At 50.3% G+C, this 17,093-nt stretch overlaps 1 long non-coding RNA gene across 1 annotated transcript; it reads left to right on the forward strand.

Annotated features, from left to right (window-relative positions):
- The first annotated feature begins 292 nt into the window (after positions 1-292).
- LOC123040499 (uncharacterized) lies at positions 293-2,080 on the forward strand. Its single transcript, XR_006418168.1, has 3 exons — positions 293-613; positions 785-850; positions 973-2,080. It is a non-coding gene; the product is annotated as an uncharacterized lncRNA (long non-coding RNA).
- Positions 2,081-17,093: the final 15,013 nt, after the last annotated feature.

The following is a 17,093-nucleotide window of genomic DNA, read 5'->3' on the forward strand; positions in this document are numbered from 1 at the left end:
GGCCGGCCAAACTCTATAGGCCTCATTCCTCCTCTTGGGGTCTTGGCGCCACCATATTTTCCATTCGCATCCAGTAGTAACTCGTTGCATCTCCTTCCTCTTTCGTCGCCACAATCAGGGGCGGATCTGGGCCACAGGCCCCCAGGGCCCAGGCCCAGGGCGTGGTTTTTTTTTAGTTCTTACCTAGCCATGTTTTCTGAATGGGCCCGGGGCTTAGCCTAAAACACAGCCAGGGCCCAGGCTGTCCATCTTCACAGCGCAGCCCAGCTCGCCCCCGACGCCCAGACCTAGTCACACCCCGACTCCCCTGCTCGCCTGTGCCCTCCGCCGCTCCCCGCTCATGATGGCCGCCGGTGACTCCGCCGTTCACCCGCGGCCCTGCGCCCTCCGCCGCTCGTGAAGGCCGCCGGTGCGACCTCCGCCGCTCGTCCGCCTGGCCTGCTCCGCTGCTCGCCCCGTCGTCCGTCCCTGCTCGCCTGCTGCCCTGCTCCGCCGCTCGCGCAGCCCAGCTCACCGCCTCGCCCCCTCTGCTAGTTCCTGCCCTCCGCCACGCGCAGCCCAGCTCGCCGCCTTGCACGCTCTGCCAGCTCCTGCTCTCTGCTGCCCAGGATTGGTAAGTGGCTGACCATCAGATGCTATAACTTGTTTTCTGAATATTTTTTATCTGCTAGACTGCTATAATGTTGGGATTTGCTACCACAGTACTGCTTATGGTCCATTGCTGCTGTCAAACATTTAATTTCACTTGATCAAGACACTAATGTTGGTTTTTCATTTGTCTAAGGTGTTGGCTCTTCTTTCACCGTTGATTAAGTTATGGAAGACACTGATGAAGCAAGCCATTGATTTGGTATTCTTTTTACTGCACATATTGTTCGTAGTTTTTGTCATCTTTTTTTTTATCAATTTTGTTGTATCTGTGAGCATTGAGTTTAAATTCTAAAATTTTGATGCAATTGAGTCATATTTAAGGTACACAGCTACAACTTGATGGATGTTAAGTTTTCCTCTCGCGCCGAAATTATTTTTTTGGGCCCGGGGCTTGCTCCAATCCAGATCCGCCACTGGCCACAATGCCATGCCGGTTGCTGAGATGGCACGCGCAGCTGACTCCGGCGTGGCATGCGGGGTTGGAGGAGTTGATGCGCGCCCGCGAGATGGAAGACGATGAACCGAACCCGGTTGCAGACATGGCCGTGCGCGAGGTCAACGAAGTGGCCATTGGAGGAGGCGTAGGGGAAGGCGAGGCCGAGCACAATGGTTAGGACGAGGCCGCCGGCGGAGATGGATGTGGCGGGGAGGTCAAGGCGGGGGAGAACTTCAGCGACACCATTCCGATGGTGCACCTCTCCTACTTGGAGACGAAACACATCACCGCGGAACGCCAGCTCGCGGACAAGGCCACGGACTGCGCTTTGGTAGCTCAGCTTGCCGCGGACCAGGCTCAGCTTGCCACCGACCGCGAGCTACTTGCGGAGCAGTTCGCGGCAGAAAGCCAGATCGCTGCGAGGTAGGTGGTGGAGGCGGACGACTTGGACTTCTCTGAAGAGATGACAACGACCTCGACTTCTCCGACTATGAAGAGATGGCCACCGCCGCCCAGGCCGACGGCCCTATCACGGGCGCAGATATGGCCCCCACCGGCAACAACGTCCAGGCCGGCGGCTCCGGGTATAATCGTTATCTCCCACGACGATTAGTACTGTAGTAGTTAGGAGAAGATCTCTCTATATAGTGTATGTAGTTGCATGTTTATGCATGGATCCGACCGATGGGTTTAGGGTATGCGTTTGTGGGAGGAAAATATGGGTGTTTCCCAGGCCCTGTCCGTGGAAGATCTCTATATATTGAAGTAGGTGTATGAAGTTCCATGATCTCGCATGGATCCCAGGGATGGATTGGGGTTGACTATGTGGCGAAATCGCTAATTAAGGAGTATTCTTTGTAAAGGTCACTCTAGCGTCGTCAGGCTGCAATAAGTGACTCATTGCATGTCCGTCACTTGTCGCAACCTATGGTTTTTCCTCTTTTGTAGATAAGTTTATTTAAAATGTTTTATCTTGTAAACCGTGCGTCTAAATCTTGAACTGTTTTCATCGTTGGATTCCTTGTGCGGATATCTTCGGAACTAGATCCCATGTTGATTGCTTTTGACGAACTTTTTTCACGAAAAAAGGGCCAAAACCGAATTGGAAGCATGATTTTTTTTTTCACTTTTTTCCCTTGTCAGAAGTGCGCAGTTGTACCTCTCGCGAAAGCAAATCTGCGCCCCCACGAGAAGCAAATACGTGCCTCTCGCAAAAAAAAGAAAACATGTTTTGTTTTATCTTTTTCCAGAGGCACAATTGTGCCTCTCACTGAAGCAAATCCATGCTTCCTGAAAACTAAATCTGTGTCTCTCACGGAAGAATAGAAAAAAATAAAAATGCATTTTTTATTATTTTCCGAGAGGCATAGTTGTGCCTTTCACGGAAAAATGTGTATTTTCATTTTTTCGAGAGGCACACTCGCGGAAGAAAATATGTTCCTCCATGTGTACTAAAACTGTGACACTCGCGGAAGCAAAGAAAAAAACATGTTTCTTTTTTCCTTTTCCGGGAAGCACAGATGTGCCTATCGCGGAAGAAAAAAAATGTGTTTTTTTTTCTTTTCCGGATTCACAGTTGTGCCTATTGCGGGAGCAAATGTGTGCCTTCACGAGAAGTAAAATAAAATTGTCCAAACACCTAGGAAAAAACCGGCACAAACTGAAAAGCCAAAACAATCCCCAAAAAATCATATAAACCCTGAAAACGCACACAGAGAAGTAAAATAAAATGAAATTCTTAGGAAGCATCCATCATGCGACATGTGACGGTGGCTGAGAGCATGCCAAGTGGCGCGCTCTCAGCCCACCAAAATTAACCCTTGTGGGAGCCCCGCAACGAGTATTCCTCGGTTAGTTGCTCCCGTATGTGGGAGGGAAAATATGGGGGTTGCCTGGCTCTTGGTTAATCTCGGCAATTGCGAGTGGATACCATCGGCTTCTACGTTCATGAATGAAGAAGGCGTGAGGCCCAAGCTTTTTGTTGGGCTAGGGAAAAAGGACGAACGTAGAACGTGGGCCGGGCACGAAAACATGACCCTTTTAGAAGCTCTAGCTCTAGCTCAGGATCTTTATGCAGACCGTATCGTTGTTGTGTGTGACAGCAAGACAGTTGTGGAGGAAATCAAAATGGGGTCAGAAGGAAGATACAACAACATCATCAAGGAGATCCAAGCCCAATCAAGACTTTTTGATCGATGCGACTTCATTTTTGAAGGTCGAAAAAGAAATATTGATGCTCACAATTTAGCAAAGTTTTCTACTTCTTTAGTCCAAGGGCGCCATGTGTGGCTGGGGGTACCCCATGATCCCTTTGTTATCCCTGTAAACCGAAACAATAATCAATAAAGTCTGGTTTACCACTAAAAAAACATATTTATATTGCAAATGTTCGGCTGCCCCAGGTTTGGACGCCTCCTCCAGCAGGGATGTTCAAAATCAATGTGGACAGAGGGCTCTCCCAAGATGGCTCCATGGGCACATCCTTTGCCCTATGCCGTGATGACAAGGGCCTTCTCTTAGGGTCCTCGGCGATCGTCTTTTCCAGGCATTAATGACTCGGTCTGTCTTGAAACACTAGCATGTCGAGAAGCACATGCACTTGCCCAAGACCTGAATCTAGGAAGAATCATCATCTCATGTGATAGTAAGAGTGTTGTCAATGATATAAAGCATGGCTAACGAGGCAAGAACGGCGCAATAGTTCAAGATATCAATGTGAATCAGCAGCTTTTGAAGCATGTGATATCATCTTCGAAGGTAGGGACACAAACAAAGAAGCTCATAGCTTGGTTAAATTTTCGATTTCTCTTAACCAGGGTCGCCACTTGTGGCTGGGCTATCCACATGACCCTTTTTGTATTCCTTTGAACTTCCCAATTAATCAATGAAGTGTCCTTCACCCCTCAAAAAAATATTTATATTGTTATCCTAAAATACATATTTATATTGTTTGTTTCTAAAAAAAAACATATTTATACTGTTCTTGTCCAAACACAACCAATAAGCAAGAACGAAGGGTTTTCACCATGTTCTCGACCTCGGTAAATAAAAGGGACCTGGTCACCTGCGCATCTTCACCGGCCCTGCACTACTTTCTTTCTCCCATTTCTTCCTCCCGCTCCCAACTTCATCGCACCCACGACCACAAACTCTCGTGCAGCTGGATGGAAAAATATCCGGGCGGCGGCCACCAAGGCGGAAGGTAAAAAAGGAGATATCTCGGTAACTTACAGATCATTTTTAGACCAATCCAATTATCCGTCTCTCAGCAAACTGCATCAAGAAGAAGTCGTTCACGGGGTCCCTCAAAGCTGAGTTGTGATTCCCTGTCAGCTGCATCAGCCAGTACCTGTCGTGGTTCTAAGTCTGACAGTAGTGTAGGGGGGTAGGTATGGAGAGGCAAGATCCTAGCTATGGAGTAGTTTTATACACAAGGGGTTTACGAGTTCAGGCCCTTCTCGGAAGAAGTAACAGCCCTACGTTTCGGAGCCCGGAGGCGGTCGACTGGTATTACGTGTGTATGAGTTACAGGGGTGCGAACCCTTTACACTGAGGAGAGGGGTGACTTATATAGAGTTCGCCAGACCCCTCCGGCCCTCAGTTATGTAGGGTTTAAGGTACATTAAGATCTGGCGTTACTGGTAACGCCACAAGTAAAGTGCTATGATGACCATAAAAGCTACTCAATGACCGAACGTTTGCATGCAGAGTGACTTTAGATCTCCCGGCCGTCGAGTGGTTGGCTTCATGGTCGAGTGGTTGGCTTCGTGGTCGAGTGTCTTCGAGTCTGTCGAGTGGAACACTTCCGAGTCGATTGACAGGTGGTTTCTTCTAGAGAAGTCCTTGGATAGGGTAGTTTGGACAGGTTCATGACCCTACCCTAGGTACATGGCTTCATCATTAGCCCCGAAAGGATCGAGGTTTGAGTGGGGAAGGAGTTGAGGACTCTTCCGACCCATTTTTCGTGCTATGAGTGTATCTGGCTCTGGATCCAAGAACTTGAGTAACGACACCAACTTCTTTTTCGGTCGCCTTGATCCATTCTTGGTTTCAGTCGAGTGAATTTCTTTACTTGAAAAGTTCCGAGTGACGGTGTGGAGGAGATCCCCCGTCTGACAAGTTGTTCTGCTGCTCGTGGATTTTGTGGGATTCGGATTTTGGGAAGCGCGCGGGGCGGAGGAGGCCGCAGTAATTGGACGGGATAGGGCGGAGACGCCTCGATCTCCGCACCAACTTTTTCGCCACGTATCGCATGCGCGACTGCTGCGGGATTTGACAGGATCGTCTGGACCAACAGGTCAGTCACTCGGAAGCAACTCCATATAAGCTGTCGGCTCAGGGCTTTTGAACAGTGCGCCTTCATTTCCCCCCTTTCTTCTCGAATTCCTCCGCCACCTCTGCTCTCGTCTTGGTGTCATCGGTCCGTTCGAGCTTCGTTGGCGGTGATGGTGAAGGAGAAGACAGCGGCCCTGGAGCGCGCGAAGAAGGCGACGGCGCAGGCGAAGGCAAAGAAGTCCGGCCGGGGCGGTTCTTCCTCGAGGTCTGCCTTGCCGCGGGGTTGGATCCAGGGCAACTGGATGCTTCCGGCGATTCGTGAGGAAGACATCGATGACCTGGTCGGGGGGGACTCATTCCCCACGGATCTGCGCGCCTCCCAGGGAACGAGATCGAGCCGCAGCCTCTCGAGGGTGAGTGTGTCCTTATCGCCACTCACGTCGACCGCGGATTCTCCCTGCCCCCTCATCCTTTTTTCGGAGTTTCTTGAACTTTTTCGGAGCGCAACTCCATCACTTTACTCAGAATTCCATCGTGTACCTTGCTGCCTTCGTGTCTTTGTGCGAGAATTTCTTGGGTTGCCGTCCTCATTGGGGTCTCTTCAAGCACATATTCACTTGTCGTTCTCAGTCGGTTAAGAAAGCCAAGTCAAGTGACGATAGGACGCAAGTAATTCAGATGTGCGGGGGTCTTGGGATCCAGATGAGAAGCAAAAATTCTTTTCCAGCTATGACTCTTCCTGACTCGGTCCGCGGGTGGCAGTCGACCTGGTTCTACTGCAGAGACCAGCCGACCCCAGGATAGGCGACGGGACTTCCCCCTTTCTTCCTGAACCGAGCAGAAAAACCTTCCTCTCTGAAAGTGACGCCGAAAGAGAAGGCGCAAGTCAAAGTGTTGGTTAGTCGAGTGGTTCAGCTTGTCCGCGATGGGCTGACTGGTATGGATTTGCTAGAGGTCTTCCTTCGGAGACGTATCCAACCGCTCCAAGCTCGTGACCATCTGATGTGGTTGTATTCGGGTCTCGATGACACCACTCGGATTCACCCGGAGGAGGTCGACGAGGCTACGTTGGAGGAGTGGTTGTCGAGTATCACAGGGAACAAAGACAACCCCCGAGGAGCCAGGAGGATTCCTCCACTCGACCAATCATATGAAGTAGATCAGGTCCAATTATGCATCTCTGACTGTGGTCTTGCTTTCTTCATTCTGTTTGCTTAAAATCAACCGACTGACTTTTGTCTTGTTTGTTGTCTTCTAGACCATTACTAACATGTACTCGATGCCCAACGGGGCGCAAGAACAGACCGAGGAGGAGGAGGCGAGCGGAGGTGAAAGTGGGGAGGAGTGGCAATCTGATGGTGAGGGGGAAGAGGATGACGACGACTCCAGTGAAGAGGAGGAGGAGGAAGTCGATCCTCCTCGCACGGAAAGGCGATCCAAGCTTATCCACGACCCCGCGAGCGAGTGTGGCCAAGCGGCCGCGCCTGTTGGGTAGTCGTCAAAATGCCCTCGGACGGCTTCTCCGGCGCCGACTGAAAAAGCGCCGAAGCATCCGCAGGCGGCGTCATAAAAGCCGCCGAAGGCCTTGCCCAAGATGAGGATGACCATTCCTACCATTTCGGGGTAATAGCAGAACTTGTGTTTTCTCGTTTAGCATGGACAGACTCTTGGTCGACTCATTGAATAACCGACTGGTTTCTGAAATCTGCAGTGATGCTACCTCCGAGACTTCCGCCAGGAACGAAGACCAGGAAATGGAAGACGCTGTCACTTCCAACCCTGGTACGATTTCTGTAGTTTCACTTTTGGTCGATTGGATTTTCGTTTTTAACTTTGGATTTTTCCTGTAGCTCCTCCTCTTGTCATTGATCTCCCTGATGATGACGACGAGGTGCCACTGAGGGCGAGGAGGAATAAAAAGGTGCCGGCTGGCAAGACCACCCAGGTTGCATCAGTGCCTGAGACATCGGTTCAAGAGGGTGGCGATGTCACTCGGCACTTCGTGTCCTTCGCTGTGCCGCTGACGAGTGTCCGGCCTTCATCGTCGACTGCTGACCCACCCTCCCTTTTCGCCACACACCACGTCCCAGAGGACCAAGTGGGTGCTGCCAAGGAGGCTATACGCCAGGCGGTGATCATGATGGAGTAGGTGAAAGTGATCCGGGAAGCCAGCCAAGCGGCCTATGATACTAGCTCAGCCCTTCAGAGCAATGTCCAGGTTAGTTGGTCACCGCTTGTTCTGTTAGGATATGCTATCTTTGTATCTGTACACCCACTGGGTGTGTCGATTGAAATTTTTGGATCAGTGGGGGCACGTTGAGTGCATCCACTGGGTGTAGTCCCCGAGACTATGGTGGACTGCTGGCAGTCGACCATAGTCTTTGTATTTTGAATTTCTTCACTCTAACTTCTTCACTCAGTCTGGTCGGACCATGTCGAATGGAATCTTGGAACCAATGGGGGCACGCTGAGTGCACCCACTGGGTGTGGTCCCCGAGACCATGGTCGACTGCTGGCAGCCGACTAAGGTCTGAAGAACCTGTGTTTTTTTGAACGATCATGATGAGACCGTGGCTGACTGCTAGCAGTTAGCTATGGTTTTAGGATCATAACCTCTTTGTCTCTTTCGGTCGACTGATCGGATCAAGTCGGTAGAACCAGTGGGGGCACACCGAGTGCACCCACTGGGTGTAGTCCCCGATACTACTGTCGAATATTTTGATTCTGCTATAGTCTTAGAAATGTTATGATTTTTCTCTTAGTCACTCGGAAGCAACCTATCTTGATGTCTGTCGACTGACCCTTCGCAGAAATCTTGCGAGCTTGTGACTCGCTATACTGAATTGGAAAACAAAGAGATCCAGCTTGAACTTGACTTGAAGCTTGTTCAGGAGAACTTTCAAAAGGCGAAAGACGAACCAAAAGGTACGACTGGTGAGAATTTGACGAATGTATTTATCTTTCAGCCCATTCCTGATTCTGATCTCATTGTCATTTTGCAGATAAAATGAAGGAGGCTCTGAAGAAGAAGGACCATGACCTTGCCGAGGCGCAGAAGACGGCTTTGGACAAAACTAAGCTTGCGGAAGAAAAACTGGCTTCAGTCGGTAAACTTGACGAGGAGAACGCCAATCTGAAAGCTGCTCTCGACGCGGCCAACAAGGAGGTCAGTCGTCTGAAGAATGATAATAGAGCTCTGAGTGACAAGGCTAGTGAACTGGTGGGGAAGAGGAACGATCTAGAGGCCTATCTGGGAGGGCTCGCTAAGAAGTTATTCATCATGCTTGAGGGTAATCTCTCCTACCCGACTGCCTTGTAATCATCGACTTATCGTAGAACTGCTGGTTTATCTTTGAGTTGTGTTTACAGAATTCTGCCAAAACTTCGAGGAGGAGACCAGTCGAGTGGAGACAGGCTTGGACCCCATTAACTCTCTTGTGAAAGACGAAGCTGCTATGAACGTGCTCCGACTGGAGTCTCGTGTTGCTGGTGTGGTTGACTACCTTGCTCGACTGAAGGTTGCGGCGTCGCGAATCGACACGACACTCTGGCCGGGAGAGACGCTTCAAAATGACTTTGAGTCTCTAATGGCTCGACTGAATGAAGTTCCAGGTCGAGTGCAAGAATGGAAGAAGTCTTCTGCCAGGTGTGGTGCTGATGTTGCTCTGTCCCTGGTCCGTGTTCACTGCAAGGATGCGCGAGTGGACAAGCTGGCGTCCCTCAAAGTGGCCAATACCAAGAAGCATGACTTCCAATCTTTCATGGAGACCTTCATTGCTGCTGCCACTCGGATTGCTGATGGAATCGACCTGGACCAGTTTGTCGCGCCTTCATGTCCTCCACCCGAGGAGTAAGAAAAACTTCTATGCTTCGCCTTAAATTTGCCTCAGAATGCCGAGTGGTTTTGTAACCGATAAACTTTTACAGGCTTGATGCCTGAGCACTTTTGAATCCGTAGGATGTTATCTGAACTTGGCTTATCATTGAATATGCTTGCATTTGCCTTCGAGCGAACTTTGTTCTTCACTCGGAATATACTTTAGTGCTTGTGACGCAGCTCTGAGGTGGAGAATCCAGTCGACCTGCACTTCATCGCTCTTGTAGGTAGGGATGGAGCACAGATTGCAGTCGACCTGCGTCCTTGCGGATCGGGATGGAGCGCACGTTGTATTTGTGGCATAGCTCTTAAGGAGAAGGCAGCAGTCGACCTGCACCTCGTCGTCCTTGTAGAGCGCACATTGTGTTTGTGGCGCAGCTCTGAAGGAGAAGGTAGCAGTCGACCTGTACCTCGTCGTCCTTGCAGAGCGCACGTTGTATTTGTGGCGTGGCTATTAAGGAGAAGGCAGCAATCGACCTGCACCTCGTCGTCCTTGCAGAGCACAATTTGTGTTTGTGGCGCAGCTCCGAAGGAGAAGGTAGCAGTCGACCTGTACCTCGTCGTCCTTGCAGAGTGCATGTTGTATTTGTGGCGCAGCTCCGAAGGAGAAAGTAGCAGTCGACCTGCACCTCGTCGTGCTTGCAGAGCGCATGTTGTATTTGTGGCGTAACTCCGAAGGAGAAGGTAGCAGTCGACCCGCACCTCGTCGTCCTTGCGGATCGGAATGGATTTCATACTTAGGCGAGCACTTGGACTGTAGCTCAGCCTCCGAGTGGGAGGTTTGCTCTCCACTCGGTAGGATTTTCAAATACTTAGGCGAGTACTTGGACTGCAGCTAAGCCTCCGAGTGGGAGGTTTGCTCTTCACTCGGTAGGATTTCAAATACTTAGGCGAGTACTGGACTGCAGCTAAGCCTCCGAGTGGGAGGTTTGCTCTCCACTCGGTAGGATTTTCAAATACTTAGGCGAGTACTGGAATGCAGCTAAGCCTCCGAGTGGGAGTTTTGCTCTCCACTCGGTAGGATTTTCAAATAATTAGGCGAGTACTTGGACTGCAGCTAAGCCTCCGAGTGGTTTGCTCTCCACTCGGTAGGATTTTCAAATACTTAGGCGAGTACTGGACTGCAGCAAAGCCCCGAGTGGGAGGTTTGCTCTCCACTCGGTAGGATTTTCAAATACTTAGACGAGTACTGGACTGCAGCTAAGCTCCGAGTGGGAGGATTGCTCTCCACTCTGTAGGATTTTCAAATACTTAGGCGAGCACTTGGACTGCAGCTAAGCCTCCGAGTGGGAGGGTTGCTCTCCACTCGGTAGGATTTTCAAATACTTAGGCGAGTACTGGACTGCAGCTAAGCCCCCGAGTGGGAGGGTCGCTCTCCACTCGGTAGGAAAATTTTTAAATACTTAGGCAAAACGGATTCGCAGCTAAGCCCCCGAGTGGGAGGGTTGCTCTCCACTTGATAGGAAATTTTTTAAATACTTAGGCGAAACGGATTCGCAGCTAAGCCCCCGAGTGATAGGCTTGCTCGTCACTCGGTTGGATTTTTTTGCAAACTTAGGCGAAACAGATTCGCAACTAAGCCACCCACTGGGGGATTTCTCACAAAAAGCAACAACAATCAATGGGAAAATTATAACACTCTTGTCTTTGATAAACAAACTACAGAGGTACTTTTTATTACATCTCATCCGAGTGAGTACTTATGTATAAAAGGGGGTGGAGCAGCTCCGCATTCCAAGCTCGTGGCTCATCGATCTGGTGATCGACATTGTAAAGATGGTACGCTCCGTTGTGGAGAACTTTGGTGACGATGAAGGGGCCTTCCCAAGTAGGGGCGAGTTTGTGTGGCTTCTGTTGATCCACTCGGAGGACCAAGTCTCCTTCTTGGAAGGCTCGACTCTTCACGTTTCTGGCATGGAATCGGCACAAGTCCTGCTGATAGATAGTCGATCGGATCATGGCCATCTCTCTTTCTTCTTCTAGAAGGTCGACTACGTCCTGCCGGGCTTGTTCTGCTTCATCTTCAGAGTAGAGCTCGACTCGGGGTGCATTGTGAAGCAGGTCACTCGGCAGAACTGCCTCAGCTCCATAGACCAGAAAGAACGGAGTTCGCCCAGTCGACCGATTAGGAGTAGTCCTCAATCCCCAAAGAACTGATGGAAGTTCGTCGACCCACGCGCCTACTGCGTGTTTGAGATCACGTATCAACCGGGGTTTTAGTCCTTTGAGAATTAGGCCGTTTGCTCTTTCTGCTTGTCCATTCAACTGGGGGTGAGCGACGGAAGCGTAGTCGACCTACGTGCCTTGAGAGTGCAAAAGGCTCTGAATTGGTCGGAATCGAAGTTTGACCCATTATCAGTGATGATGCTATGCGGAACTCCATATCTGAATATCAACTCTCTGATGAAGCTGATAGCAGTGGAGGCATCAAGATTCTTGATAGGCTTGGCTTCAATCCACTTAGTGAACTTGTCGACTGCCACCAGTACATGGGTGAAACCGCTCCTGCCATTTCTCAGTGGTCCAACCATATCCAATCCCCAAATAGTGAAGGGCCAGACGAGTGGGATGGTCTTCAAGGCTGAGGCTGGTTTGTGTGACATATTGGAATAGAACTGACATCCTTCACACTTGTCGACTATCTCCTTCGCCATTTCATTTGCTCTTGGCCAATAAAACCCCGGTATGCTTTAGACACAATGGTCCAAGGGAACGCATGATGGCCACAGGTCCCCGAGTGGATATCGTCAAGAATTATCTGACCTTCTTCTGGTGTTATACATTTCTGACTAGCTCCAGTCGCGCTTTCCCTGTACAACTGTCCCTTTATCACAGTAAAGGCCTTGGATCGACGGATGATCTGTCGAGCCTCTTCTTCATTCTCTGGGAGCTCTTTCCTTAGGATATACGCAATGTACGGCACTGTCCAATCGGGAGTGATGACCAAAACTTCCATGATCAGGTCGACCACAGCTGGGACCTCAACTTCAGTCGGATCCGTGGCACTTTTTGGCTGCGGGGTTTCTTCGGTGAAAGGATCCTCTTGAACTGATGGTGTGTGGATGTGTTCCAAAAACACATCACTGGGAATGGTTTCTCTCTTGGAACCTATTTTTGCCAAATCATCAGCTGCTTGATTTTTCAGTCGGGGTATATGATGGAGCTCTAATTCCTCGAATTTCTTCTCTACCTTTATTACTGCATTGCAGTAACCAGTCATGGCTGGGCTTCTGACGTCCCACTCCTTCATCACTTGGTTAACCACCAAATCTGAGTCGCCATAGACCATGAGGCGACGGACGCCGAGTGAAATGGCCATACGCAACTCATACAAAAGTGCTTCGTATTCTGCTTCGTTATTGGAGAAATCAAAGTGAATCTGGAGCACATATCTGAGCTTATCTCCTCGGGGGGAAACCAACACTACCCCAGCACCGGAACCATTCAGCATCTTAGAACCATCAAAGAACATGGTCCAGTGCTCCGAGTGAACTTGAGTCGGCAGTTGCTGTTCAGTCCACTCGGCGATGAAATCTGCTATTGCTTGGGACTTGATGGCTTTCTTTGCCTCAAACTTGATATCTAGGGGAAGGAGTTCAATCGCCCATTTTGCCACTCGACCAGTTGCATCTCTGTTGTGCAGAATCTCTGACAATGGAGCATCGCTGACGACTGTAATGGAATGGTCAGAGAAGTAATGAGCAACCTTCTTCGTGGTCATATAAATCCCATATACAAGCTTCTGATAATGAGGGTATCTTTGCTTTGATGGGGTCAAAACTTCAGAAACATAATATACTGGGCGCTGAACTTTAAAGGCTTTTCCTTCTTCTTCCCGCTCGACCGTAAGTACTGTACTGACAACTTGTCCCGTGGCTGCAATGTAAAGCAGCAAAGGCTCTTTGCTGATCAGGGCACCAAGCACCGGCTGGGTGGAGAGTAGGGCTTTTAGCTCTGCAAACGCTGCATCAGCTTCAGGAGTCCACTCGAACTTGTCTGACTTCTTCTCAGTCAGTAAAGAGGCAATGCCTTTTCACCGAGACGAGAGATGAATCGACTTAAAGCGGCCAAGCAACCAGTAAGCTTCTGGACATCATGCACACGCACAGGACGTTTCATTCGGAGTATAGTACCAACTTTTTCTGGATTGGCGTCGATTCCTCGTTCGGAAACGAGAAAACCGAGTAACTTTCCGCCAGGAACTCCGAATGTGCACTTTGATGGGTTAAGCTTGATATCATACCTCGTGAGGTTGGCAAATGTCTCTGCAAGGTCAGTCAGTAGGTCGGAACCTTTCCGTGACTTGACCACAATATCGTCCATGTAAGCTTCCACATTCTGACTGATCTGAGTGAGCAAACACTTCTAAATCATCCTCATGAACGTGGCTCCGGCATTCTTGAGGCCGAATGGCATGGTGACATAACAGAAGCACCCGAATGGAGTGATGAAAGCTGTTTTGATCCCAACGGGTCCATACAGACGGATCTGATTGTAATCGGAATAGGCGTCTAAAAAAGACATGCGCTCACATCCCACAGTCGAGTCGACTATTTGATCGATGCGGGGGTGAGGAAAATGACCTTTCGGACAGGCCTGATTGATATATTTGAAGTCGATGCACATGCGAAGCGACTTGTCCTTCTTGGGGACCATGACAACATTGGTGAGCCATTCGGAGTGATAAATCTCTCGGATAAACTCCGCTGCTAAGAGCCGAGCCACCTCCTCGCCAATCGCCTTTCTTTTTTGGACGGCGGACCGTCGAAGATGTTCTTTGACAGGTTTCACTTTTGAGTCGACTCGTAGACGGTGCTCAGCCAGCCCCCTGGGAACACCCGACATGTCAGAAGGTTTCCATGCAAAGATGTCCCAGTTCTCACGGAGGAACTGGATGAGCGCTTCTTGCTATTTGGAGTCGAGTGTTGTAGAGATATGAGTCAGAGCAGCACTGGGGTCGGTCGGGTGAATGTGAATCGGTTTTGTCTCACCAGACAACTGAAACGCTGATTCCATAGCGGGCTTCTTGGCTCGCAACAAATCACTCGGGTCTGCAGTTTTCTGGTATTCCTGCAGCTCCACCTCTGCCATCTGAGCATCGGCGATCTTTGAGCCTTTCTGAAAGCACTCTTCCGCCTTCTTCCGATTGCCAGTAATAGTGATCACACCTTTGGGACCAGGCATCTTCAATTTGAGGTACACATAACATGGTCGAGCCATAAAACGTGCATAAGCTGGCCTGCCCAAAATAGCGTGATAAGCACTCTAGAAATCCACAACTTCAAACATCAACTTTTCTTTGCGGTAATTTTTGGAATCGCCAAAAACCACATCAAGAGAAATCTGACCGAGTGACTCAACCTTCTTTTGAGGAATGACTCCATGGAAGCTCATGTTGCTGGTACTGAGTCTGGTCACCAGAATACCCATTCCCTTCAACGTCTCTGCATATAGTATATTCAGGCCACTGCCACCATCCATCAAAACTTTAGTCAGTCGAGTGCCTTCGACGACTGGGTCGACCACTAGAGCTTGCCTCCCATGGGTGGCTATGTGTGTAGGGTGATCAGATTGGTCGAATGTGATGGCAGTCTGCGACCATTTGAGATAACTGGGTATAACCGGAGCAACCATATTCACTTCTCGGTTGATAACTTTCAATCGACTTTTGCTTTCAACGTCAGCAAAAATCATTAGGGTGGAATTGACCTGGGGATATCCATCATCACTATCTTCTTTGTCCTCAGCCTTGTTCGACTCCTTTTCCTTATCTTTGGGTTGTTTCCCTTGGAATTGCTGGATCAAGAGCCGACACCGTCGAGTGGTATGTTTTGGGTAAATGAGTTTACCCTCCTCATCTTTCTTTGTGTGGATGTGGCACGTCAGATCCAACACGTCATTCCCTTCCTTATCCTTCACCTTGTTAAGGTTCCAAGACCCTTTGGGCTTTCCTTTAAACTTTCCTTGAGTCACGGCCAAGGCTTCCCCAGGAGCAGCTGGCTCGGCTTTCTGCTTTTGCTTCCGACTGGAGTTCCCTCCTCCGGTTTCGTGGGCCATTGACTTGTGCTTGCCACTCCGGAGCCAATCCTCTTCTTCACCATTTGCATACTTGGTGGCAATCTCCATCATTCAACTCAGAGACATGTCTCTGGTTCGACCGAATTTTAGATTCTCTGTATTTAACGCCTTCCTTGAAGGCACAGACTGCCTGGTGATCAGATACATTCTCTACCGTCTGATGCAACGTGATCCATCTCTGGATGTAATCCCTCAAAGTTTCATTCGACTTCTGCACACAAGATTGCAGCTCTGTCAGTCTGGCTGGTCGCTTGCAAGTTCCTTCAAACATTCTAACAAACACTCGGGCAAGATCTTCCCAAGTGTAAATGCTGCTGGGTGCTAACTGATTCGACCATGCTCTGGCTGAGCCCTCCAACATAAGAGGCAGGTGTTTCATGGCCACCTGATCATTGCCGCCACCAATCTGAACAGCCACTCGGTAGTCTTCAAGCCAAGTATCAGGCTTCGACTCACCAGTGAACTTACTGACTCCAGTCGCCAACCTGAAGTTGGGAGGAATCAGTACGGCCCTGATGGCTCTGCTGAAACACTCTGGTCATGAGACGCGCACTCTGCTGCTGGTGGGTACATCTCTGTCGTGACCTTCTCGGTGAGCTCTATTCCTGTCGACCAAACCTTGAACGATAATGGATCTCGCATCAAAGCCTGGTTCCCTGGGGTCGACTAGAATCCTTCGCCCAACATTGTGATGGCGTCTATCATCCTGTTGTTGAGGCGCGTACGATCCACCCCTTGGGGGAGGGGTGGGCACTCGACGTCGATCATCACGATCGATTCGGTGATCATACTGCTCATGGTTCTTGTACTGATCACGCCGGTCTCCATGCTCCTCACGCCTCGGGGGCGATCTGGGGCTATGGGCCGACTGGACTGTATTTGCAGCTACGGATCTGCTGTGAATCCTATTCCGCGACTGTGATACAGCTGAATTTTGATCTCCTGCTGCCCGGAGTAAATCTCTGATCTGTAACAAGCCTCTGCCAGTCTCTGACTGGGAAGGCTGAATTGACTCTGCTATATGGGCTGCAGCTGCTAAATTCTGAATCGGAGTTCGATATACCTGAGTCGGTGGTGGAAAGAGTTGACGTCGACTGGATTCCGGAACCCGTTGCCGCGCGCGCTCGTCGAGCGCTCGCTGAAGGTTCTCTAGTCGAGTGCGCTTAGCCAAGTTGGCCAAGCGTGCATCCTCTAAGGCACGAACCTCGGGGGTTTCTCCAATGATAGGAGTGTGCAGCGCATCCATGTTCCGGCGGCGAAGATCTTCCCTCTGCAGCGAAGTGAGTGGCTCGGGGAGATACTCTTCATGGGCATGCGATGGATCGCCTCCGCCGTCACCTCTGTTGGTGCGGGGAAAACCGGGAGGATTACATGGTCCATCGACCATAAGAACCTCCGCCGCTGGATCACTATTGTCGCACTCGGATGCAGTCTCTATAGAGCCAGTCGATAGGTCGAACAGGCCGTAGAGAGATTCGTCGGGCTCGATTGCCGCGACTTGGGGGGTGGCCGACTGGCGAGCCACCGCTTGCCTCACCCACCGCTGAAGCCTCGACTGACCGGAGCACTTGCGCTGGCGGGAAACAGGGAGGGAGGACGACACAAGGACCGACCGATACTGGGTCGACGGTTGCCGCAGGAGGACGCGGCGGACGCACGCGCGAAAGTGCGTCGCTCCGCGGACTGGGAGCGCGTCGATGTCAAGCGGAGCCTCCTGAAGCCAAGCAGAGTCGTCGGTGATGAACGTGAGCGCGCCAAGACGGATCTCGCAGCCCT

The sequence above is a fragment of the Triticum aestivum genome, chromosome 2B (genome assembly GCF_018294505.1).
Source record: "Triticum aestivum cultivar Chinese Spring chromosome 2B, IWGSC CS RefSeq v2.1, whole genome shotgun sequence".
NCBI lineage: Eukaryota > Viridiplantae > Streptophyta > Magnoliopsida > Poales > Poaceae > Triticum > Triticum aestivum.